A 26,064-nucleotide genomic window follows, 5' to 3' on the forward strand; every position below is an offset into this window, starting at 1 on the left:
GATCTTTAACACAGTGATGTACTTCTCTATTCTTCCAATCAATTTATCCTGTTAGTGTTTTTCAGCATTTTAAATCCCTGAGCTAAGTCAATAATGTTGATTACTTACCATAAGCACTGTAAACGCTATTCTAATACAGGTTATTTGCAATTTGACATCCTCATCTATATGCATTATTCTGCTAGGGAAATTAAATGAAACCCTTGATTTAGAATCTGAAACACTTAGAAGTAATGATCCTGTTTACTGATTGACTGAAGTTGTGGTTTTTAAGCACTACTTAATAGAGGAAACAAAAAGCAATATTCAAATAAAATGGAAGTACCTGAGTTACTTTAGGAAGAATTCATAGTCAAGGAATAATAGGCTTTTATTTTATTTTTCCCTGTTTATGCTTCAGTGCTACTTAGCCAACATTGTTAGTGAGCTCAATATTATCCATTTTTTGAGATAGATGATCTTTCCAAATTTAATAATGACTCCTACCTATCAGCAATTCCAAGATTAGACCATTATTTACATACATGAAGTTTTCTGTTATGTATTTGTCTAAAATACATTATTAAAATAGACTTCTAAAATGTCTTTCATATATATCTTTTAAAAAGGGTTAGGTTTATTTATAATCTATTTAATTTATCTTTTAAAATTTTATGTGTATGAGAGTACAGGGGCATTTATCACAGATAACCTTCTGAGTTAAGTGAAATATCATAAGGTAATGTTTATGGATGTTTGTAGAAATTCTCAAAAAATAAAATTGCTGAAGATCCTTTTATGAAAATTGAAACAACATTTACAATACTTTTGCCTACCTTATCTTTTATCTGTATAGTTGGTCTCAAGCCTCTATTTTAAATGGAAATATTCCACTAAAATCAATCACTTTTAGTTGCAACATGGATGGTTGGATATTTAGCATTTGACTTAACCTTGTAGTTACATTTAAAACTAGGAATAGGTAAACTCATTTCAGAGAAGATAAAAATAAAGCCCCTGAGTATAGTATTTTGAGTTGAGCAAAATATACATAATGAAATAATTGAAGAAATAATATAATAAGTAAGAAAAATGTTCTATTTGTTTTTAAATAATTTCTTTTATGAAGGATTAACTTGAACTGAGTTGAACATTTGAGTTTACAGATCTTTCCAAATAGTAAAATATCTTTCATCTCTGAGATTAGTATTTCCAGTTGAAGTACATTAGACAAAATAGAGATATTGTGCATTATTTTGGATATATGCTGCCACAAAAATTAAGTAGACTATTGGACATTTGAAATAATTAAAATATTTAATAGAGTATATTAAGCACCAAATGTAAAAATCCTCATTTCTAGATATGCAATGTCTGGTTTAGGTAGTTTTAATTATTTTGGTTATTGATTTCATTAATTTTACTTTAAAAATTTTAAAGAAACTTAGTTAGGAGACATGAAAACAATTCACATGACAAATACATTTTGGCAAAAAAAAAATTATAGGTAGGTAGTCCTTTAAGGATAACTTATAGTGAAAAAAAGTTTTTTTTTTAACATTTTTAATTGATTTATAATTATTTTACAATATTGTGTCAAATTCCAGTGTAGAGCACAATTTTTCAGTTATGCATGAACATACATATATTCATTGTCACATTTTTTTCTCTGTGAGCTACCATAAGATCTTGTGTATATTTCCCTGTGCTATATACAGTATAATCTTGTTTATCTATTCTACAATTTTGAAATCCTGTCTGTCCCTTCCCACCCTCCACCCCCTTGGCAACCACAAGTTTGTATTCTATGTCTATGAGTCTGTTTCTGTTTTGTATTTATGCTTTGTTTGTTTATTTGTTTTTTAGATTCCACATATGAGCAATCTCATATGGTATTTTTCTTTCTCTTTCTGGCTTACTTCACTTAGAATGACATTCTCCAGGAGCATCCATGGTGTTATGTTGTCAGTTTTTATGGCTGAGTAGTATTCCATTGTATAAATATATCACATCTTCTTTATCCAGTCATCTGTTGGTGGACATTTAGGCTGTTTCTTGGCTATTGTAAATAGTGCTGCTATGAACACTGGGGTGCAGGTGTCATTTTGAAGTAGGGTTCCTTCTGGATATATGCCCAGGAGTGGGATTCCTGGGTCATATGGTAAGTCTATTCCTAGTCTTTTGAGGAATCTCCATACTGTTTCCCATAGTGGCTGCACCAAACTGCATTCCCACCAGCAGTGTAGGAGGGTTCCCCTTTCTCCATAGCCTCTCCAGCATTTGTCATTTGTGGACTTTTGAATGATGGCCATTCTGACTAGTGTGAGGTGATACCTCATTTTAGTTTTGATTTGCATTTCTCTGAAAAAAACAGTTTTAACTTATAGCAAATGGACAGTAAACATACCTACTCTTTGTAGACTGAAGTAAGGATTAAAGGACCAACTTCAACGTGAAAAAGTGAAATACTGAATTGTCATTGAACTTTACTCATAATGCATAATGTTGAAAAGATTTGAAGGATGACTTTGCTTTGTGTTTTAATGTACTACTTGTTCAATTGGACATTCAAGTGACATATTGTAATTGAAGTGAGAAGCTAGATTTAAAGCACATACTGTACAAACACATATATGTATGTGTGGATATATATTTAATGTTGAAAATGTTAGGTCAAGAAAATAAAGGTTTAGAATAAATTAGTCAAATCTAAAATAAATAATTGAAAAGTTAAACAGTGTAAATTAGGGCATGCTTTACACACTTGTATGTGTATAGTGTTTTTCAATTTCGAACGTGGTGGGTCAAGAAAATGAAGAATTAGTGTAAGTAAGTCAAACGTCTTTCTAAAACAATTCAGAAGTTAAACAGACTAAATTAGAGCATGCTGAGTTGATGATAAGTATTTCTTTTCAACACTATTAAAGGAAAAAAAATAAGACTAGGAGACACCTAACCACTGCACTTGAGGCTTTGAAGTGGAAGTGCCTGCAGGGGTTCTGTATTGTGTTAAGCACTGAACGTTGGTCAACACCCCAGCCAAGATAAGGAGATTAGGTCCTGATTAAACTGCTATCAGTAGAATTCAAATAAGTGATCTGGCGGGACAAGAGCTCTAATCAAGTGCTCTTGTTTGTCTGTCATTGGCTCTGTAACAAACACAATCAGTCCCTATTTCTTCTGTTCCAAACACAGCTCCTTCAATTTTGGGTATTTATAAATTAATTTCAAAAGTTCTTGGCTGCAGTTACGTGTATGGATTCCATTTATCTGAGTGTAGGTGTGATTATGGCACTGAAGTGTAAGGACCAATATTAGGCTAAGAGATGCCTATAAAGATTAAGTCATTTTCCCCCTTTCCAAACAATTAGCAGCACTAGACTGTTTAGCAGAGATCAGTTGTAATTGAGGAACTGAGAAAGGGCAATAAACAAATTACTGGTGCTTTCACCGAAGTCTGAAGCCTGTTGGTTTACAGAACCTCTGTTATTTAATCCAGAAGCCCTGTAGGTTGTAAATTATCCATTACAGTTGTCACTAGGCCCTTAAACAGAAGTTATGTACTAGTTTAAAGACACAGGAAAAGAGAGGCTCCTGGTCTTTGTCTCAGATGAAACAGGCTACAGAGAGTTAGATCAATTTAAAATATAACACTAAGCTTTTCAAGTAATGTAAGAAAGTTTACAGGTTCAATAGGATAAGAAAATATAATTTGGGCTATTGAGCTCTTATGACTAAAAATCATTTAAGAGGATTTTTTAAATGATTTTGACTGATTCCATGATCTTATGATTTCTGTGAAGTCTAGGAAGAAGGTAATAATTACACATTTTAAATTGTTTTAGGATTGTAAAATCTTAAATTTTATATTAAATACAAGAAGGATAAAGAGATAATATGTATCAAAGAAGATACTTTTTTTGGAGTTATTTGAGGAGGAAAATTGTATATAATAGCACATGAAGAAATGGAATCTGAGGGTTCTTTCTTATCTTAAACAAAACTTGGCCACCTTGCTATTTGAGCTGCACAATGTACAATTAAGGGCCTAACGTTGAATATATTATGTAGGACATAAAATGAAAAGCAGAATATGAGTTTTCAAAGGCATAAAATAACATTTTTAAGGAAAAAACCTTGTCTAAAATATATTCAAACAAATATGGTCACAATAATTAAAAATATTTCTTACATTGGAATAGTGCCATCTACTCTAAAGACAGGTAAAATACTTATCAAGTAAGTGATTTTTGTGGCAATGAAGCTTCTTATATAAACATGGACTTATGCTACATGGACTCTAATTTAAATAGAAAATTACAAAATTTTAGGACAAATATGTGGATACCTTTGTGACATGTCAAGTGGACCAGAAACCATAAAAGAATATCTGATTGCTTGACAACCAAAAACATCTAATGACCAAAACGCATCGAAAATAAGATGAAGAGATAAATGACAATCTAGGAAAAATAATCATCATACATGTGACAAGTGATTGGTTAAATGCTTTGACATACTAAAAAATTTTTTGGAAAGTTAATTAGGAAGAATATGAACATCACGATAGCAAAGTTCACAAAAGAAGAAATGGAAATGTCTATTTAGTATCAAAGACACAAAAGTGAAAACAAACAAAGCTATTGTTTTTCTAGCCTGAGTGGCAAAAAGCAAGAAAGTTTGGTAATCTATAACAAAATGTTTAAAATGTATGTGCCTCTCTTCTTTTGGGAATATACCCTAAAAAGTTGTACCAAAAGAAATGTGAACTAAAGAATATTTTTCACAGCATTGTAAATGATATCAAAAAGTTTGAAACAACTTAAAAATTCATCAATAGGGAGATGATGAAGTAAATTATCTTATATGTATACCAGATGGGCTACTATGTATTTATTTTAAATGATGTCACAGATCTATATTGGCATGGAACTATGTCCTTGATATATTACTGAGTTTAAAAATAGCTTGTAGAATAACATAAGTGTATTTATATAAAACAATGAATTCTTTCATAGGTATGTGTGCATTTTTTTCATGTATATGTAAATTCTATCTGAAAGAATGTACACCAGAATTTTGATTGTGGTTAATATTGGACTTTCTGGTGATTCTTTTTTTTTTTTTTTTGGTAGTAAATGTGTATCATTAAAAAAAAAGTGATTTTATTATCTGTAGAAGGAGTGAACAGTTTTTTTGTTTTTTTTGTTTTTTTTAATCTATAACTTTACTGAGGTAAATATACTGTTTAGTTTACATGAGAAATAGATCGTAGAATACCTGCCATAAAGTAGAAAACTGAGGGGTCTTTATTTTATTTATTTAATGGAAAATTGCTTTGGCAGAAGAAAACTCCATTATATACCACAACTAGTCCATTGAGTTGCAAATTTCTCCTTTTACGGCCCAGAAGCTTCATTGTAGGGATATTCATCTTTAATAATAATTTAGAAAGGAGAAAAGAACTTGGGTTTGCATTGGCTTAATCTTTTCCAGATTAATGGACATGCTCCTTAGAAATGTATCAATAATCATAATTGTAAAATGAGAATATTTCCGTGAATAAGCAAAATGGGCATGTTAGATAGACTCTATAGCATTGCTTAGCATTTTCCTTCTGTGTTCCATGAAAGTAAAACTTGGGATGCCACTTTTCTCTCATGTCATTAAAGAAGAGCCATCTGTCATCTCCAGCAAGATGTACCCTTTGCTTTTATTTCCTCAACAGATCTCAATAGAAAAAAACAATTCATGGAAATGAGAGAAAACTTGGTGACAGAAGCAATCTTCTGGAATAGGGGGCAAAATCACAGTCTCCAATTTGCACTGCAGGCTTTTTCTTTCTTCTGTATTTTTAGAAACTGTACTTTCTACTGCAGATCCTTTTCTCATCTAACATGCAGGCTTGCTGTTTATTGAGGTGTAAGTTTTGTTTGTTGAATGAGTATCAGCACAATTGGGAGCCACAACATAGTTTAAAAAGTTATCCAGGGAATAGACAATGCAAAGTATTACCCACAGTTTGCAATATAGATTTTATTTTATTTTTGTATTACAGCAGAATAGACTAAGTAGTACAAAGTAATTTTTTAAAACAGAGAGATTTCTGTGCTATGGAGATTTCTGTTGACTATGTCTGGGGGAAAAACACAAATTGGATGCCAGCATGGCAAAGAAGGCTGTTTAACCACCAGTGGTCTTAATGATTATGAACGGCTGAATATTAAATTTAGGCAGGATGGTTGCATGGATTATGTGAACTGAGGGGGGCACTCTGTTTTCCTAATTATGTATGCATCTCTTTATTGGGCCAATGCAGGTAGCCATTTAATTAAATTAACCACATAACTTCCCCTTTTCACTTTGGTTCTACTATTTGTCCAAAATTTTTAACAGATGGTTTCAACAAACTAGTTAGAGAGTCTCACGAAGAGGTAAGATGCATATTTCAATGAAACTAATGATGAAAAGCCTTTATAATTTTGGGCAAAAATGAAAGACACCTTTTCTCCCTTCTTCCTCTTCGGCTTCATCCGTCTCCTTTTCCTTTTCCTTACTACAAAAACAATAATAATGATGATGATGATGATGATGATGATAACAAACAATAGTTGTTTATCTTTTAAAATAACTGAGATTCTATTCCATTTAAGAAGGAGATGGACTGTCTTCAATTGCAACTGCTTTGGAAAATATTTTTTTTATAAAAGAGTAATTTTGCCAAATATTTTACTTGGTAGAGTTCAAATAACTTAAGAAGAAATTTCAAAAGCAAATGCTTATTTTATTGAGACATGTTTTGAGTGGAAATAAAAATTTTGATCATTGTGGCAAAGACTTTCTTGCTGTGGGAGCATGGTAAACGATCCTTCGCTGTTCAGGGCTAGACCCACGGTCCCTGTGACGTGTTCTTACTTGCCAGGGACGCCTACTCACTAGAAACTGAGCAGATATTTAGTGTAAGTTTGCCTTCTAGGAGTAAACAAATATTTAAAATGTAGAAATCTTCAAGAGCAGTCTCTGCTGTCCGTCCTGACACTGCTTTATTTGTCAATGGCCTAAGACTGACAACAGCATATTTTCTGAATAAAACAGCTTGACAGTGGATTTTCTCCTTTTTTAATTCTGAGAGAACTTCTGGGTGGTGCAGTGTATATATTAAATTATTAAGATGTCTGGAACACTTTGACCTTATGGGGTGACCTGCATAAGAACATCTGATATTGTGTTGATGTTGGTATCTGGTACTTTTATGATTTGTCTTTGAAAGGAAGAAATGAAGTAGATGGCTATATACTTACATATAAAATAGAGATTTTGGTGGAGATATTACTTCACAACTCAATCTTTCAATTGAGACATCTGCACTGATGAATGAATTCAAAAGAATTTACCTGGTTGTGATTCCACTCAACTACCAACAATGATTGGTTCTCTAATTTAATTCTTAGTACTTTTAAAAAAATGTTTTAAACATGATTGTCCTTATATTTAATTTTTTAAACTGAAAAATAACATTAAATATCATCAAAGGAGAAAGGGGTATAATTTGATTCGTTTTATCATGATTCTCTCTCTCAAAGGGAGAGAACTACTAGTAGAAACAATCTGAGAGTTGGCTGACTTTTGTGTTTATCTCTGAAGTTGTTTTTAACCTTTGTTATATATTCTGGGTACATTCATTCTTTGGTAAAATGCATGATTTTTAGGTTAACAATATAATTTTAAACTCTAGGAAAGTTTTATATTGTATAAAAAGACACCAAGGAGACTTTGTTAAGCTGTTTCTTCTAGATTGAGACAGAATCAATTATTTGCCCTAAGCTAGAGAAATCCTGAAATGTTCCCAGAATCTTGTGAGGCTAGTAGAAGGTACTTTCCCTTAAAAATCCATGGTCCCTTGAGTCCTAATGGTCTGAGAATCTTCTCATATACCAAAGACTCTGAATTAACAATTTAAGAATTTTTTCATTCTACTCTGATAAATTTGAAAGATGTCTCCTTGGGACTTTTTCAGTGAAGGGGTCCCAGAGAAGATGTGTGTCTGACTACCCAGAAAAGAGCACACTAGACTTCAGTCCTGCGCAGCCTAAAGAAATTTTCAAATATTGTTGCCTGATGCTGATAGGAAACCCATGTTGTTAGTTTATTAGGAAGAGAAGATCAAAAGTGTCCTGGCAGGTAGTAGATCCAGAGTTAGTCCTTGAAGAACGAGAGTTACCTTTAACCCTCTGGGAACTCAAATCCCCTCCCAAACAGATGACACTGAACCCCTTGGAAGTATCATTCTTAGATCTTAAGTCAGCCTTTTGGAGTGACCTTATGGATAGTGATAGGCCCAGAGAATGTAACCACAGTTTCTTAACCATCTATTGACAAAGTCTCCAATGATACTTGTGTATCTGATTGAAAATGAACAAGCATTGGGATCTAAGATAGATATTTCAGAGACTTTCTTAGAGAAAATGAGGGTTGTTACCTGGGACTTCTGTATTGACTTTGAAACTACAGTCAAAATGAGCTGCATATTTTGACTAAGATTCCCTGAAAGTCAATACCCCAGGGGGATGATAGCCCAGCTGCAAAGACCAGAGGGAGCTGGGTAAGTCAGTTAAAATGTATTAAATACCCACTTGATGCCAAGCACTATCCTAGTGCTTCATTATAAAGGCTTCATTATAAAGAAGGAGAAGAAAAGCAAAGCAGTTTATTACTAAGGTAATAATAAGAAACAAAATATATTAGATGTTCAAAGAAATACAAATAACTAGCTCACACTCGAACTCTTAGAACCCTTTTTTAACATGCTGTTGATCAGGGGTTTCACAAACTCGTATCATTTTCCTGCTTGCGGTTACTTCAGTTCCTACGTTGAGTCTGAGACTGCCTATGCAAATCCTTCCTTCTAATCTCATTGAAGTCCCCATTGGGACTTTGCTCTCTTCATAGAAATAAGGGATAGTTTGTTGAGCCTGGAGAAAAGTCAGTGGTATGTAAGGAGCCTGTGAGAATCCCAAGGGCAAAGACGGGACAGCTTACTTAGGGAAACTGGAGAGATTGGTTTAGTGCCACTTCTAAGATTAAGATGGTACCAGACAAAGCAGCAAAGTGAGGGGAAGCCTCCTCTGACAGATTTGTGATGGTGTACCATATGCTGTTTTAGAATGGAAATGGTGACTAACCCAACTTGGCTGATATCTCTCTATCCTAACAGTAAAGCTTCATGCTCAAGAGTTGAGGTAGATTGGATCAGGAACGGGGCAGAAGAGAGTGTGAATTTCATAGGCACCTTTACTTAGGGTTTTTGGTTCTAGACAGGATTGCTATTCTGAGCTAGGAAACAGTCACTAGAGATAAGGACTCCCTCCCTCCACCTTGTCACAAATTCTGTTGTGATATTAATGCAAAACCTATTCTGCCATTGGTAGGAGCAATGAGAGACATTAGAACGTGGACTGTGAAATTTACCCATCTTAACATAGTTGAAATGATAAGAACTTCAAACTTCCTGAAGATGTCAAATTCAGTCTATGTACACAAAAGGAACAGCATGACAGCATTAATTCTTATTATCTTAATTTTAGACCTAATAAGGTTTTATCTCAACATAACATACACTACTACCATCTGGAGTACCTGAAATTATTAAAAATAAATTTCATATTTTTTACAGTGTTCTTCTGCTGTGAGATAGTAGACCATCAGACCATGTTTACCAAAGAAAACATCAAAAACCAAGGCAGAGTTAGTATGGAACAATCACTTGTAAATGTTGGGACCTAGGGAATCTGCCATTTCTTCTGAAATGGCTGAGTACATAATCACTCCCAACCTCGCTGATCCCATTTCAGATCTGGATCTCATTTACATCATAGAGAAGCATGCAGAAAACATCCCAGAGGGCAGATGAACACATCAAGAATGAAAGAGAAGAAACATTGACAATTATTCTTTTATTCGTTTTACCTGTCTTCTTTGGGATCTATTTTGGAATGTTAGCTAAGCTACCAAATATCTTTTCTCACAAGCGCTTTAAAGTAGAAAACACACCCAGTACACTAGTGTCTAAACCAGTGACTTTTATTCATCTCCCATTTGTAAACTCTTCCATGGGTTCCAACTTCAAGAATATAATTCACAGTGTTTCGGGACAGTTCCTTGGGAGATGATTCAGAACGAGCACATTATTTCAGAGCATTTATGTCCACCAGTTTGTAGAAACTGTGATCTGCTCCGTTTTTAACCATCCTGTTAATTAAGAAGCACAATGGTAATGCTCAATCAATCATGGCCCCTTTGAAAAATGTTACCCGAGATTTTTCTTGCATGTATTTCAACAGTTTTCAGTCCATATCATGGTCTCACTCTTTGGTGATCAAAAATGATTAAGAAAAGTTTCTTCACTTAAACCAGCAAATAAAAATATCTAGTAATTACCAGAGGTCCCCAGGCCTTTTGCCAACTGGGGAAGAATGGAAGCCAGAGGAAAAAATATTTTTAAGAGCAAATCCTTAGGCAAGTAGTGACAAAATCCTTGTCCTTGAAGCTTATATAAATAACTTTCCAGTGTTTTTTTAACCTTTTCTCTCCCCTCCCCAGTCCCCTCAGCAATGAGGCATGTCACTCCACCCGTTCACATCCATCTTTTTTTATTGATGTCCACTTTGGTGTCTGTACAGGTCATCAATTTTGCTGCCTCTTAGGCAGCCAGTGGGAATGTACAAGTTAAGTCACTGGACTTTGTGTGTCGAGCTCGAGGAGGAGGGAAGGGGAGGAAGTGTCAGCTTTCTTTAGCACTAACAGTCCCAATCAGATCCTGGCACTGGGCCTCATAAATCTTGTGGCTGACCCAGGTGAACCCTGAGGCTCAGCGCTCACTGAAAACTGATCAGGCCTCTGCTCAGTTTAACAGGCCGTTCCCAGTGACAAGTGAAGGGTTCAACAAATGCACAAAACAGATATGTATTAGTTGAAAAACTAATGGCTTTTAAAAGAATGTTTGACAATTGTTTAAGGCTGTCTGTAGATCCATTATACTGATAAACGACCAACTTGGTGTATACTAAAGCGGGGCTGGTTAGGAGGACACCGACTTAAAGTTGGTTTTTTCTTTCTCTTCTCCCTGCCCCCCGCCCCTCCTTTGGTCATCTAAGGTGTGGGTTCCACAAGCAGCACATCCCGAAAACCCAGGAAAATACCTGTGCTGCCTAAATTTAACCTTGCAGCCCAAGTGGAATTAAAGAGACTCTGAGACTGCCCTCAGTGACCTGCAATTGACCGCTTGAACTTCTAAGTTAGGGTCAGTTGGGGCCCAGAATAAGAGGTCAAAAGCTGGTCAGCTTTCCCTAGCCCTAACATGCTGAATAGGAAGACTTTATTGCTGTGATTTATGCAATTTGCCGAGACAGGTTAAGGAGACCTTAAAACACACCATAGGGCTCCCATGCATGGGGACACCCTCCTCTTGGAAAATAAATTCTGATTGTCCAGCTGGAAATCTCTTAGGGATACGCCTTGAAGTATTTTACCCTCTGTGTCTAGAGATTCATTCCCACACTCGACCCCTGAACGTGACAGGGTTAGTGTTTCCAGATTTATTTAAACAATACAAATGCACCAAATAAAGCACTTTCAAACCTGATTAATTGCGAAGGCAGAATGACCACTGGTAATGAATTATTTGGGGGAGCAGTAAACGCCTACAAAAGTGAACTCTTAAATCAGTTGCTTCAGAGATACAACCACAATAAAAGCTACAATATTTAAACCTTTCCAAATAAAAAAATTGGGGGTTTGTTTTTGTCTTTGAAGCCTGGTTCTCAAGTCTTCTTTGGATAATATAGATGAAAATTATCCTGTTTTTATTGAAAAGTAAATTTTAGAGCTCTTACAAATAAGTCTCTGTTTCTAGTCTGTGTATAGTGGAGTCAGAAACAGATCCACACTCACGATTTCCACTTTTACAGAAATTTGCAATATGTAGCTGCCATTCTTTGTTCAGCCTCCACATTTGGAGCAAACCAACAATATGGCTTTTGTGACGCAAGTCGTGATATAGCCGCAAATGTCAGTTTTACTCAAGCTGCAAGCAAAGAATTGAACCCAGGTCTTTCATGGATGAAACGCTAACTTGGTGCTATAAACCTTTAAGCTACCTTTCTGCTCTTTCACATGGCATTTAGTGCTCTGCTTGCATTTGCCTGTATAACTCAAATTGACTCTGATCTAAGAAATGCAATTCACAAGGTATTAGTCTATATTGGGGTCTAATTTCATTAGGTAAATGAGAGAAAGAGATAAAAGTGTGAAAGATACTCACTTTGAAAAATGGCTGGTGTGTAATACTCAGCAGCTAGTTTCCATAAGGTTTGTAAAGACGCATTTTAAACAAAGGATATGCATGCCCCAAGTAGACGTGTGTGTGTTCAGCCAGGACAACTAAAAGCTGCTCTATCAGTTTGTCAGGTAAACAACAGCCAACCAAATTTTGCATATAATAAGCTTATTCAGGACAAGCTCAAATGTTGTAAGTTAGTAAATGTTGTGGAAAAATATTTTTGCACAAATATTTAGCTGATCGATCTCAAGTCCTCTCTGTTTTGTCAAAGTCACACTGATTTTTCTTTTCCCTCTTTAATGTGGCCCGATTTTGTTATTTCTTGAAAACAGGACCTAGCTTGTTTCTAATAGGTCTAGAAAAACTTCTTATATATTTTCTGAAAAATATGCAAGATTCAATTGTTCTGGTTGGAAGGAAGAAGGGACACTTCATCTTGCACACCTTACTATAATGCTCTCCTTCGGGCTGTGGAAGGTGGACCCTCATCCAGGTTAGAGCGCCTATAGATATGAATGATCCCTATTGATGGTCAATCAAGGAAAGTTAAGGAAAGGACTGGAAGCTTCAAGCAAGGCCTCTCTCCTCAGATCAGACTGTCATAGCCTTTGTCTTCTCAGCAGCTCAATTGACTTTTGCCAGTGGGTTCCCATGCTTTAGTGTGGTTAAAATGTTGTTTTCCTGCTGCATTTAATCTGTTGTAAAAAGGGTATCTTCATTCTTGAACAATAAAAATTAAAGCTAATGTTCCCAGTTCACTGTAAATAGCTTTTTGGAAACTCAGTTAATTAAATCTTCCATTATGAAGTATTTTCTATTACTAGGAGAAATTAAAAGTAGACAGGGAGCACAGGGCAGCCATTAATGAGGTTACTGAAGATCCAAAGGGATGCTGCATTATGAGATTGGTTCCAGAGAAAGTCTGTGGTTAAGCAATTCCCTAAAGAAATGGAAGTTTGCTGTACCGATGATCACTGTAGACCCAAAGGTATTTTTGAAAGCTCTTGCAGCCATCAGTGGGCCATTTTGTCTTTTGTGCTTGGTACTAGCTGTTGAGTGATTTGTGAATGACCTTGTTAAAAAAAATAAACAGATTAATATTGAAAATTTGTTAGAAGTAATAAATTAGGAATTTAGTGTTCTAGGTAGAACAGCCCTTTTAGGGCAGTTCAGTCCCTCCCGTTCAGCATGGACTAAACCGCCTCAACTTTTTATGTTACTTCTTTAATCCATGCCAACTCAGTCTGCGGGATTTCCTCATCACTTGCGTTCAAAACCATTTCTATATTGACGAATATTTGGGAGAATTGAATCCTTTCCAGTTGCTTTTCCTGCCAACTCTGCTGGGGTTTTCTCTCTTTGGATTTAAATTAAAATATAAAAATATGGTCTTGTTTTCTTATCATCACCAATAATTTTTACAGCCTTAAGAACATTAACTTTAGATATTATGGCCAAATTTCAACTCAAACAGCATGCTATTTTTTTTTCCCAGAATGCAATCAATATAACTTTGCTGAGAGAAAACGGTTGTCTTCCTAGTCTACCGTGAGGCACTACGGGCAATAAATAATTGGCAGTTGTGTTCCAGACCTGAGACGCAGCAAGTTGCTTACTCCTGTGCTTGGTAGTTGGCTTTATTCAACGAGCTGCAGGTCACCAGCAGGGGCTGTGAGGATTGCCTCTCTTGATACCTTAAGAATAATTTCTCTCCTTGTGTATTTCTCAGGTCTGCAGTTCTAGGATCTTATATTTAACTTGTCTTGGGAAGCCATTGTCTAACAAAAGAAAAAGTGCTTAAACTGATAGGAGGCTAACTTTCTCAGAAAACCAATTAAATAAGGACAATGGAAATATTTCTATTAATATAATCAGTTCAACCTTTTGAGGGCCCATAATCACAAAGAGGATAACCCCACTCTTTCTTTGTGGACAATAGGTTGATATATCTTACATCATTTAGTTTAACTGATTAAGAGCCAACACATTAAGGCTTCACTATGCTTACTGAACTAAGTATTAACTCTTAATACTCATAGCAACACTTTGAGATAGGTTCCACTATTATATTCATTGAACAGATGAAGAAACTGAGGCACAGAGATGATGAAAATTAAGGACAGATTGTCAGTAATTGATGACAGAATTTCAACCCAGGAAATCTGCCCTTGGAACCTGGCTTATGAATATGCTATACCACATCCAACAATTAATTGTTGATAAGATAAAGTTAGACTTGTCCAGCTCTAGACAAAATCATGTGAACTACTTGCATCTTTAGTGTCCACTTTAGAAAACTACTTGACATCTTCTGTGCCCTTTTCCAGGACCCTTCCCTGACATTCAGGAACAAGCTTTTCCCTATCTACGTATTCTCCACTACCATTCACACCTTATCTAGAAGAAAATGCATTATTTATGCATTAACTAAATCCATTCCCACTGTGATATCTTCTTTTAAGTAATTTATATTCATTCACTCCACAAATACATATTGAGCCTTTATTGTGTTGCAGAAACCTCTTTCCTTCCTTCCTCCCTCTCTCCCTTCCTTCCTTCCTTCCATCCTTCCTTCCTTCCTCTCTTCCTTTTTTCCTTTCTCTCTTTCTTTCTTTTTCTTCCACTGTCCTAAACTCCCTTCCTTCTTTACTAAAGAAGTCCAGCAACCAGGTGGAGGAGATGTAAAATCTCCTTGCTTTTAAGGAGATAAATTCTGCTAAACCACAGACTGAATTCGAGGTAAACCTTCTTTAACCATTTTGGAGAGAAGACCAATAAGATCAGAAAGTCACTCCTTCCTCCAAAACCAGATAGTCCTAATCCCCTGGAGAAGCTTAAAAAAATACACACAGGCCACTCTGAAGCCTTTACTAATTCCTCTTGATTTTAGGAGCTTAGGTTCATGGACTTAGCAGGCAAGCATTTCATTCGAAGTGCTCCAAGCACAGTGATCTCCCGTTACGAGCTGGCAGAGCATTTGCCCTAACTTCTTCAGGGAAGAGTGACAGGGGCGTTTTTGTTTATGTGATGCAGTATTTGAGTTTTGCTTTTAGCTGAGCATTTTACATGCACAATTTCAAATGTACAGTTAATTGAAACTGTCATATTTTACCAAAACTTTTATGGCAGCTATCCAGAGCATGAGTCACGTCATTTAAAATAATCTTGGGTTTGCAACAAGATTTGTGCTTTTAATGAGCCTGGTCGAAACCATGGGTTTAATGCAGAACCGATTCAGTTAAACGTCAAGTTTTTTTTGGATTCTGCTGTAAATGTTTTTGTTTTTAATAGTTCTAATGCTTAAGGGACTTTTGTCAAACTTTTTGGTGACAACCAGATCAAAAACCCCACAGTTACTTGGCTCTACATCTCTCCAGAGCTGGCAGAGAACAGGAATTGCAGAAGGCAACTGGCAAAGCCGAATACACACGAAGACAATGGAATAACATTTCAAAAACACAATGCCATGGGGTTCTTTGTTGAAAGTATTATTTTGTCTGCTTTCAATGATGTACTAGTTTTTTTCCTTCTAGATTTTATTCCAGAGCTTAGAAAATAACAGACTTTGAAATAAGAAGAGAAACACCATGCTTTATACCTTTCAAAGACCACAGAGCATATCCAGGATAAGACTAAAATAATAAAAAACTAAAATTGGAATTTGTTGGAATGCTACATTTATGTGACTTTATCTTGTATTTAATTTAACTTACGCATTCATACCCACACTTATTCCAGAAATGTTTTACGTGTCTTCAATAAGAGAAGAAAAGCAGCATGATATAAATTTAAAAGAAGCCACAAAAAAGAAGGAGAAGCAAAATTCAGATGACCAAAGAAACAAGTACATGAAAAGATGTACAATATTCTTAGCCTTTAGGGAAATTCAGATTCAAACCTCAGTGAGATAATACCACACTTTTATTTAAATGGCTTAAATAAAAATACTGACATACCAAGTGCTGATGAGGCTGTGAGGCAGTTAGACCCCTCACACATTGCTGGTGGGAATGCAAAATGGCACATCCACTCTGGAAAGCAGGATGGCAGTTTTCTTAAGTTAAAAATATACCTACCATATGAATCAGCGATATCACGCCTGATATCTATAGAAATTAAGCCTTGTGTTGACACAAATGCCTGTACCTGAAAGTTGATAGCAGTTCTGTATGTTAGTGTCCCAAACGAAAAACCATCCAAAGCCTTCTGATAGGTGAATGTACAAACTGGTATACCACCGTGGAATACTACTGAGCAATGAAAAGGAATGCGATTCGGACATATACAATAACTTAGGTGACTCTTACAAATGATTCTGTGTTGAGTGAGAGAAGCCAGTCTCAAGGGGTTACATACTGCCTGAGTCCATTTATATGACAGTCTAGAAAAAACAAATATAGTGGTGGAAAACAGCAGAGGTTGCCAGTGTTTAGTTAAGAAAAGATGTAATCGTTTTGTATCCTGATTGTGGTGGTGTTCTCACAAATCTACACATGTGTTAAAATACATAGACTTGTGCAACAAATTAAAAAAAATAATAAGATGAAAGAATTTAGGTTTCAAACCTGGCTCCAGGTTTTATAATGGGGAAAAAATAAAATTTGTTCAGTTACACAATTTACAAGATATATAATGGAGAAAAAATATACTGGGAACTCTAAGGAAGTTCAACTACTGTTTATATTGACACCAGATGTGCCTTCACTGAGGGGACAATGTGTTAATCACATGATAAGGTCCTACATGAACAATGATGGGTTTCACTGAAATGTTTCATTTTGGGTGCTTCAGTATAGGCAGATGGCATCCTAGCAAAACACAGCTGAGTAACATTAATTTGAGGTGTGTCAACTCCATGTAATCTAAGGGAAAAAAATCCTTGTTTTGCTCAATCCAGAGGTAGATTTTAACATATCCTTTGAAGAATCTTATATATAGCTCAGCCTTCAAATAATATTGGTTTCTAAAGACTACTTTTAATTAATCACAAGCACAAAACAATGTAAGGGTGGAAAAGTCAAGAGTGAAAGAAGTAAGGTGTGGGCATTAAGGCATAAAGACATAAAATTAATTTTGTGGCATCTGTATCATCTCATTGTAATCATACTATGTGTGTGCAGGTATAAAATATCAATTTTCAACAGTGTTTTAATGTCACAAATCTTAAATAAGAGACTGTTGTTCTATATAAGTGGCAAATATTCAATCAAATTCTCTATTCATGTTACTTCAAAAAGCTTAATTTACAAATTTAATCTGGGAAAAACACAGTTAAATATAATATACTTTAACAGTAAGTGCTTTCTCTTGTGTTTTGATTACATTGGACAGAAGAGAAAACCTCTCTGGTTAATGTTTGATATTAACTAAGTTTTGAATATCATTGAAAGATGTAAATGAGGGTATATTTGTTGTCATGTCTGGGGAAATTCAGTACTTTACTCACTTTGGTAGAGACAATGTTACTTTAGACTAAAAATAAGTTGAAGAAAATTACATAAGCCATACCAAATCCCTTGGAATTATCAAGGAGATAATGAGAACCTCAGAAGAGGTATATTATAGTACTATAGCGAAACTCTAATACACATACACACACTTTTGAGAATCATGACAATAATTGAAAAATTTACGAGTATTATGTGTTCAATAAATATTCAATAACTATTCTTTCATTTAAAAAAAACCTTAAAATATTTATTTAAAATGCCACTCCCTGAATGCTTCAGCGTATATTACTAGTAATTTACCTACTGCATTCGAAATTATTTGAGAATCCTTATTTCTCAAAGGTGAGCTCTAACTGTCAATTCTTTTCTAGGCAGCAAGTTTTTGATTCATAAATCATTCTGATTCTAATGAGTTGGGAGGTCTATCTATTCAATGCTATTTTGTCTAAGGCTTACTATTGCTTATCAGGGCATTCCTTTAAAAAAAGACTTAAATGTTATCACTTTTTAAAAAGAGTCTAAACATATGCACTCTTTACCACCATACCCTAACCAGATACACCATGATATTTTGGCTAATTGACATCTTTTTTTCATGGTCAGCAAATTCTTCCCTGGAAGGGAATTGGACGCAGCTCTTTCAGATTATGTGAATACTGTCTGATACTCGGAAGAAATAATGTGACCTCAGGGACTAATTTCAACTTATTGTATGAAGAACATTCTATGTGATCTAGTGTGGGTCAGTAAAAGTAAAATGATGGCTGTTTTAATATTTAAGGACCATGACAATTCAGAATGAATGCCAATCTAGTTGTCAAACTCAGTGAATGTATTTCCCAGAAATATGTAAAGCATATAACTAAGCCAGGAATAAAATATTTATTAATTGTATCAAAGAGGCAAATCTTACAGTTTCCTTGTATCTTACCTTACATCTTATATCTGTTTAAAAAAAAAAAACCTTTACAGTTTCCCTATTGCTCTAAGGAGAACATTCTAAATCCTTATTTCAGTTTACAACTTCCTCTGGGATCTGTGTCCTGGTTCCTTCTGTGGTCTAATCATGACTTACTTCTCCATACCCACCCCACGCTGTAGCTGTCCACACCGTTTGAAGTAGCTGTTTATTCGTGCAGTTCTCTTTGCCCGAAGTACCCCTTCTTCCCTGCCTGCCTGGGAAACTCTTCAACGCCCATCAGAACTAGTCACGTTGGTCATTTCTGTGCAGCCTCTTCCACGGCAGAGTTAGGTGTGATATAACCAAAGAAAAGCTGTGACCTGGCTCTAACCATGTATTTACTCACCAGTTGCTCTCACTACACTGACTTTTTGGAGAATAGCAATTTAATTTTTAAAAATCTTTGTATCTTTGTATCTGCCTAGTGTACAGTTGATGCCCAACAAATATTTGTTGACTGAATTTTGTGTGGCCGTGGCCATGATGGTGGGCGGTGAGGCAGTGGACAGTGGCAAAGATGAAGGAAAGTCCACGCCAGACAGCTTCCCCTCTGATCCTAATTTGAGAAGACTCAATACACAACTGTGAGAAAGACACTGCAGACAAGACTGCTGACTGGGATTTATAAACTGTGCCCAGGGGACAGCAGGATGTGAAGGCTGCATGGACATAAGTGTCCCAGAATGCTTTAGAAGTGAGAACAAAAGAATGAGGCCTCATTGATATGTCCACACCTTCCAGTCTGAGTCTTAAATTAATTTGCCCATTTTACTTTTTTGAAAGCAATTTGCGCTGGATGAACTGTTATAAAATTTCTCTGTGACCTTGGGAAAGTCACTTAATATCACGAGGCCTCAAAATGCTTATCAAAGAAATGAAAGGGATTTAGTATTCTCACTAAAACAATATTTTGTTCTTCATTGACATCTTAATAGTTTAATGAGGGCCATATTTTACAGGCTTAGTACATAGAATCTGACTTCGTTCCTCGACTTAATTGATGGGCTGCTCAATAATCTCCCTGCCCAACTTGTCTTTTCTCATCAGCTTGTTATAATACTGAACATTCCCACCCAGGTCTGTTGGGGTTCAGGGTTACCTCTCTAAGGGTCTATTTAAAATGCCAACGAGCTATCTAGAGGATAGACCTAGAAACTCATTAATAGACATTCAGTATGGAATAATGATCTTTAAAACTTAAATCTGATTGGCTCTCCGCCTTACTGAAAATCTTTCTGCAGCTTCCCAGTGGGCTTAGGATAAAGAGAAACTTCTTATTGTGGCTTTTGAGCCCCAGCAATTCAACCTTCACCTTCCTACCCCCAATCTCCAGACTCCTCCCCATTCCCCCCACCAGCTCTTTCTGCCTCCTGCAGTCAGCCTTCTACTGCCCGCCCCTTGCTATCCCCTGACCATTCTCCCCTAGACAGCCTACATAGCACCTACTTAGCTTTTGAAAGCCAGTTAGTTGCTGCTTTCTCAGGGCAGCATTCACTGCCCTTCATGACGAAGTCACAGCCTCCCATTCCAGACTCTGAGGGCACGGTGTGCCTCTGCTCATTGGCTTCACAGCCCTTCTCCCATCGTGATCAGATCACTGTCTTCCTCATTGGATCATAAACTCCCTGAGGAAAGGGATTATGACCACTTTTGCTTACTGTTCCATCCTCACTGCCTATCATGATATCAGTATTATGCCCTCCATAAATACTGGTTGAATGAATGAACAGAGGATTAAATAAATGGATACCTAAATATATCCTCAAACTAGTCAGCTCTGAGCCTTAGCAAAACACAGAACTTTGTGGAATGAGATTAAAGATAGATTAAAAGCCAGCGCTTCCCAGTGGGCTCCCTGGATCCCCACTCCTCCCGCAGCCTGTTTTCTTTACCCCCTTCTCCTTGTCCTCTCCTCTTTCATCCCATTTCAGCTGCAGTGGCCTTCCTGTGGTTCCCCAGACATATCACGTGTACCCTGACTGTAGGGTCTGTGGGCCCTGGCCTTTTCCTCCCATGAGCTCTCCTCCAGACTTCCTCATGGCTAGCTTCTAGTTCATGGGGGACTTCAATGAGGCCCACCTTGAAAGGACCATCTTTTCCCTACACCCCGGCCCCTCTCTCCCTCATCCTCTTTACCATGCTTTACTTTTTTTTTTTTTAACATAGCTATATTATCTGTTGACATCCTACAAAATTCACTCCTGTATTGTATTTGTTATTTCCTGTTTCCCTGATGATAATGTAAGCTCTATGGGGCCAGAGGTCTCTGTTTGATTCCCTGATATAACCCAGACACCAGATATAACCCAGGCTTGGAGGACTGCCTGATGAGATGTGATAGGTGCTTGACAAATATTTGTTGAATGAACAAAGGGAGGGATGTGGTCAGGAAGGTTGTCTATGTGGAGCGTAGAATGAAAACTACCTGGCAATCAGCAGTCACTAGATTCCTGATGGAGGGCAGCAGGAGGAAGGTAGCATTTTAAAGACAAAGTCACCCACACTTCCATTTCTCATTAGGCCAGACTTTGCTTTTACGTTAACGAACATTTATGGAGAAAGATTCCATCGACTCTGTATTAATTTATGTAATAGATGGGCTTATGGGAATGGCCATGCTTTTGACAAATGAGAGATTTCTGCCTTTGAGTTGTCCTAAGTAAACATGGCAGATGGTTATATAAACATAGTACTTAAGAACTGTATTTGGCAAAGAAATAAGAAATATTCTTACAGGGATTTTTTTTCTTTTTCTTGTACTTTTCTTTACAACAATTAGAGAATTATATTAAGACATGAAGTCCCTTCCCCTTAAACTTATAAAAAGTGAGTATCTATTACCATGTGCACCCAAGTCAACCAGATTTCCAAACTGATCAAACTTTCTTGCTTTTGCTCTAGTTGGATAGCATTGACAAATTCGATGTTTATTACCTTTATATTTAGGAGAAATGTATTTGAGCTTTATTCTTTCATACTGACAAGATGTTTGGTATTGAATTAACACTCGAGAATCTGGATCCTCATGAAGTACAAAAAGGAAAGAAAAAATAGTGGAAGTGATCCGATAGCGTTTTAAGGATACAACATTTTTAAGAGGGAAACTTGCTGACATTTTCTATTCAGTGGAAAATCTTAACTAAGTTCTTTAAAAATCAATTGTATCAGACTGAGAGGAGGTTAGACAATTTTTAAGGTCAAACTAGAAGTCACAAGGAAGATAATACAGACTTTATTCTCAAGTACATCTGCCAGGAATATATTTAGCCTATCACTAAACAGATAAAGAAGGATCTTTTGTTCCTTCTACTGTTGCTCTTGCTCTTTGAATCCTTACAGGATTTCTCTGCCCACACTTCCTCTAAGCTGTTTTCTCCCCAAGGATGGTTTTACATGGCGGTTTTTCTCCAACATCCCTCCACCCCAGTCTTCAATCTTTATAGAAGAATAGGAAGACAGAGAGAACTAATCATATGCCGTGAACTCTGTGATCTTCTTAATAAAATTATTTAGGCTGCTGAAGTTCTCTCTATCCATGTTGTAGTTGTAAAAATTATCTGCATTACATTTTCTTATGACTCTAGTTCTGTTGGCACACGTATCTCTTATTTTATAGAAAGATTTCTAATTGAAGTCCAGTGGTCTAGATTTCAAGTATCTAGGCAACGACTCTTGTTACATAACGGCTATTTAAAAAGGATTACATCAGAAAAAGACCGAACCAAACAAAATAAAGCTGCAGGTAGGTGGGGTCATGAGATCCATGGCTTGAATCTGAGAGCTGCAAATCTTGTTATTCAAAAAACTAGGAAGCTGGGAAAGCGTCCTTCTCCCCGCGAATTTTCAAGAGTGCACAAGCTTAACTCACTGAACACAACTCTGAAATGCTTCTAATTCCCTTACTATCAATGAAGGTAGGCCAGAGAATGCGGAGAGAATTTTACCTTTGGGAAATGCACTGCTGTGCATCTTCAGTAACTGTATAGTCCATTTCTGCCTCGTGCTTGAAAATTAACAGCATGTTAACAGGACTGTTGCCTGCGCTGTGGCACTGTCTGCTTAGCATTAGGCCATTAAATATTGATGGAGATAATTGTTCCTGCACTTGAACATCAGAAAGATGGAACTAAGCGGGGTTTAACTGGCACTTGCTTTTATGCTTGGTAAATAGAGTGCTCGATTTCAAAGTACAGAATAAGTATTACCATGTACTCAGTTCCATAGCCAAAGCATCATTGACCAGAAACTGTGGTTTGTAAAAATGTTATAGTAAAAGTTAAATGAAACAATTCAGCTGAGATTTGTTGGAATTTACTGAAACACAATGTGATAAAACTGTGCCTTAAGAACATGTTAGCAGGGTTTCTTGCCATTTATCTAGTTATTTTTTAATTTAAAAATGGTATTCAAATGTGTTATGGTAAGAACTGCTGGTGTATTTTATAATCTAGAGGATTTCTTATACTTTTACCAAATAATGCCTTAGACAGCCTGCTGGCTGAATCAGTCTCTGGGACTTTGTCTGTCAGATAAGTATCGGTCTTCCTGACCAGATTGTGAGTTTCTTGAAGGATTCTGTCCTGTTCATCCTAAACTCGGTGCCTAGCACACACTTAATACAGCCTATGTAAATCAATAAATGGGAGTCAAATTTAGTTTGCAACATCATCCTTCCCCTTGATATTCTTACCCAGTTGAAGAAATATCTCTTCTGACAGAACCGAGCATAACCAGCTTTGAACGCTCTGCTGGGGCTTCAGGAGATAGTTTACATTATCAGTAAAAACATGGGCCTTTGTGACAAGCAGGCTTGTGTTAGGTGAGTATCACTTACTGGCATGTCATTTTTGGCAGAGTATTTAAAATTTTTTACCATTAGGTTTTCCATTAGTGAGACAGGGATAACAATCTTTACTTCTTAAGCTGTTCTAACAATAACTGAAATAATGTATTTAAAAGAACTATCTGCAGTGGCCAGAACACTATAGATTTTTTAAATTACTTTTTTTATTACATATAAAAATAATTCAGGCCATTTTAAGACTCTATCCAATGAGTCTGTCTTTTAATTAAAACATATCATAGAGCAACAATGTGCCAACAATACTGGGAGTTTATGTGTTTAGTTAAGATGACTTTCAATATTGTTTCTTTTATGCTTAGATTTTTTCTGTCTGTCTGTCTGTCTGTCTGTCTGTCTATCTATCTATCTACCTGTGATATTCTTAGCCTTGTGCCACTAATGACTTGCTGGATAAATTGAGCCAATCCCAAATTAAATCAGAACACATCTCATGATTTGGTGAACACTGTTGTTACGGACTCAATTGACTCCCCTCAAAATCCGTGTATTGAGGCTCTAACCCCCACTACTTCAGAACGTGACTATATTTGAGGTCCTTTGAGGAGATAATTAAGTTTAAATGTTAGGGTGGGCATGAATCCATTCTGACTGGTGTCTGTATATGAAGAGGAGCTTAGGACATCAGAAGAGACTGATGGAGTCCTCACGCACAGAGCAAAGACCACGTGAGGACACAGTGTGAAGGTGGTTGTCTGCAAGCCAAGAGAGAGGACTCAAAGAAGCCAGCCCTGCTGAGCCCTTGATCTTGGACTTCTGGCCTCCAGAACTATGAGAAAATAAATTTCTGTAGTTTAAGTCACCCATTTTGTGGTGTTTTTGCCATGACAGTCTTAGCAAACTAATACAACTGTGAACACCAATCCAAATCCAATTCAATTGAATTTTTTTGAAACTGAAGCAAACAAATAATTCAAAAGCTTTGACCCAGAGGTGCAAATTTATTAAGACTGATTATAAGTGCATTCTGACATACGTGAGCTGAAGAATTACAAATTCACTTCTTTTGGACCAATTTTTAAAGCTCTTACTTACTGGCCTCAGAAAGGAGTCACCATTGCTTGACATATGAGAGCATAAATGTTGTTAATGAAGCCTATGAAAATGTTTAACATGTCCATCTTATCAGATGGTGGGCTGTCATATTCTCACTTATTTTTTTGGTTACATTTATTGACTTGGCTAAGAGTTACTTAAGATATAATAAAGACAAATATTAAAGACAAGAAATTATTTACGAATTTGTTTTTGAGAAATGCATAATGCATATTCAATTTTATAATTGCTTCCCCCCCCCCAACTACACCGAATTTCTACTGTCAAAGCTCTGTAGAATTGAGAGAGCTAAAATTTTACTTTGAACTTTCTTCTAAGTAGATAGAGTTTCATTCACAACCAGATAAAGATATCTTTGTATCCTACTTATTGCAATAATAGACCGGATGGATTCTTGGTAAAACCTGAATATTTTTAAATGCTCTATATGTTCTAGTTCTAAATTGCATGTTTTAAGCATATTGCTTTGAAATCCTGAAAAAAATGCATACTGAATTTTGATGTGTTCTAAAACAGTCGTGAAAATTAACATCTTCCCTCAGCCCAGGGCCAAACAGATTTTTTTGTAGGGCCAAATTAGAATCTGCCTACAGGCTTCAGATAAAAAAAGGTAGCAAGCAGGCAACTTTTTAAAGTCAGAAAAGGCAAAGTAATCTTACATGGCTATCTTTTTTGGTAATCTAAGTAGCTGAGGAAGGGAATAACCTTTTAACTTAGCCTTAACCCTCCAGAGTATATGGATGTTAATCCATCTTTTCCAGGCATAAGCAGGCATAATGGTACTTTCCATCCCATAGGCAACAAATTGTTTTAATACAGAAATATAAATTACTGGGAGTGGAAGTTGCAGGGCATGTTAACGAGGCACTCTTTTAAAAAATTTTTGTTAGGGTTTACATTTGAGCAGGCCCAACTTACTGTATGGAGTTGGAAGGGCAGAAGCCAGATTCATGGATCACTGATGGCAGATTACTATTTCTATCAGCTCTGAAATTCCATAGGAAACAGTCCACAGTTCAGAGAGGTCTGCTCTTCTGTCTCCTGCTGATGGAAACCCTCCTGGTAGAACTGATTTCCAGCACTGTGTTCTGCCGGCTCCTTTAGTGGGTCACTCCTTGGTTCCCTCTGATCAGCTCTTTCATGTTTTGTATCTTTTCTAATCTTCTGAAGAGTGTCTTACAAGGAAGAGTCTGGAAAGGAGTCAGCTGGCCAGCTAGCCAGGATGTTTTCCGTACCACAGTATTTTATGATCCTTTACAAAGCTGCTAAAATGGGAATCCTTCTTTTGCAGTTTTCCCATCAGATTACAGTTCTAATGCCTGGGGTGTTGGCCATATCCAAATCCAGAGACCCTTAGGGTTAATGAGATCCCTCTCTTCTCTGGAGTCCCTAATGATCCTGGCCTGTAAGATGGTCATTT

This window comes from Vicugna pacos, chromosome 3 (assembly GCF_048564905.1).
Source record: "Vicugna pacos chromosome 3, VicPac4, whole genome shotgun sequence".
Lineage (NCBI taxonomy): Eukaryota > Metazoa > Chordata > Mammalia > Artiodactyla > Camelidae > Vicugna > Vicugna pacos.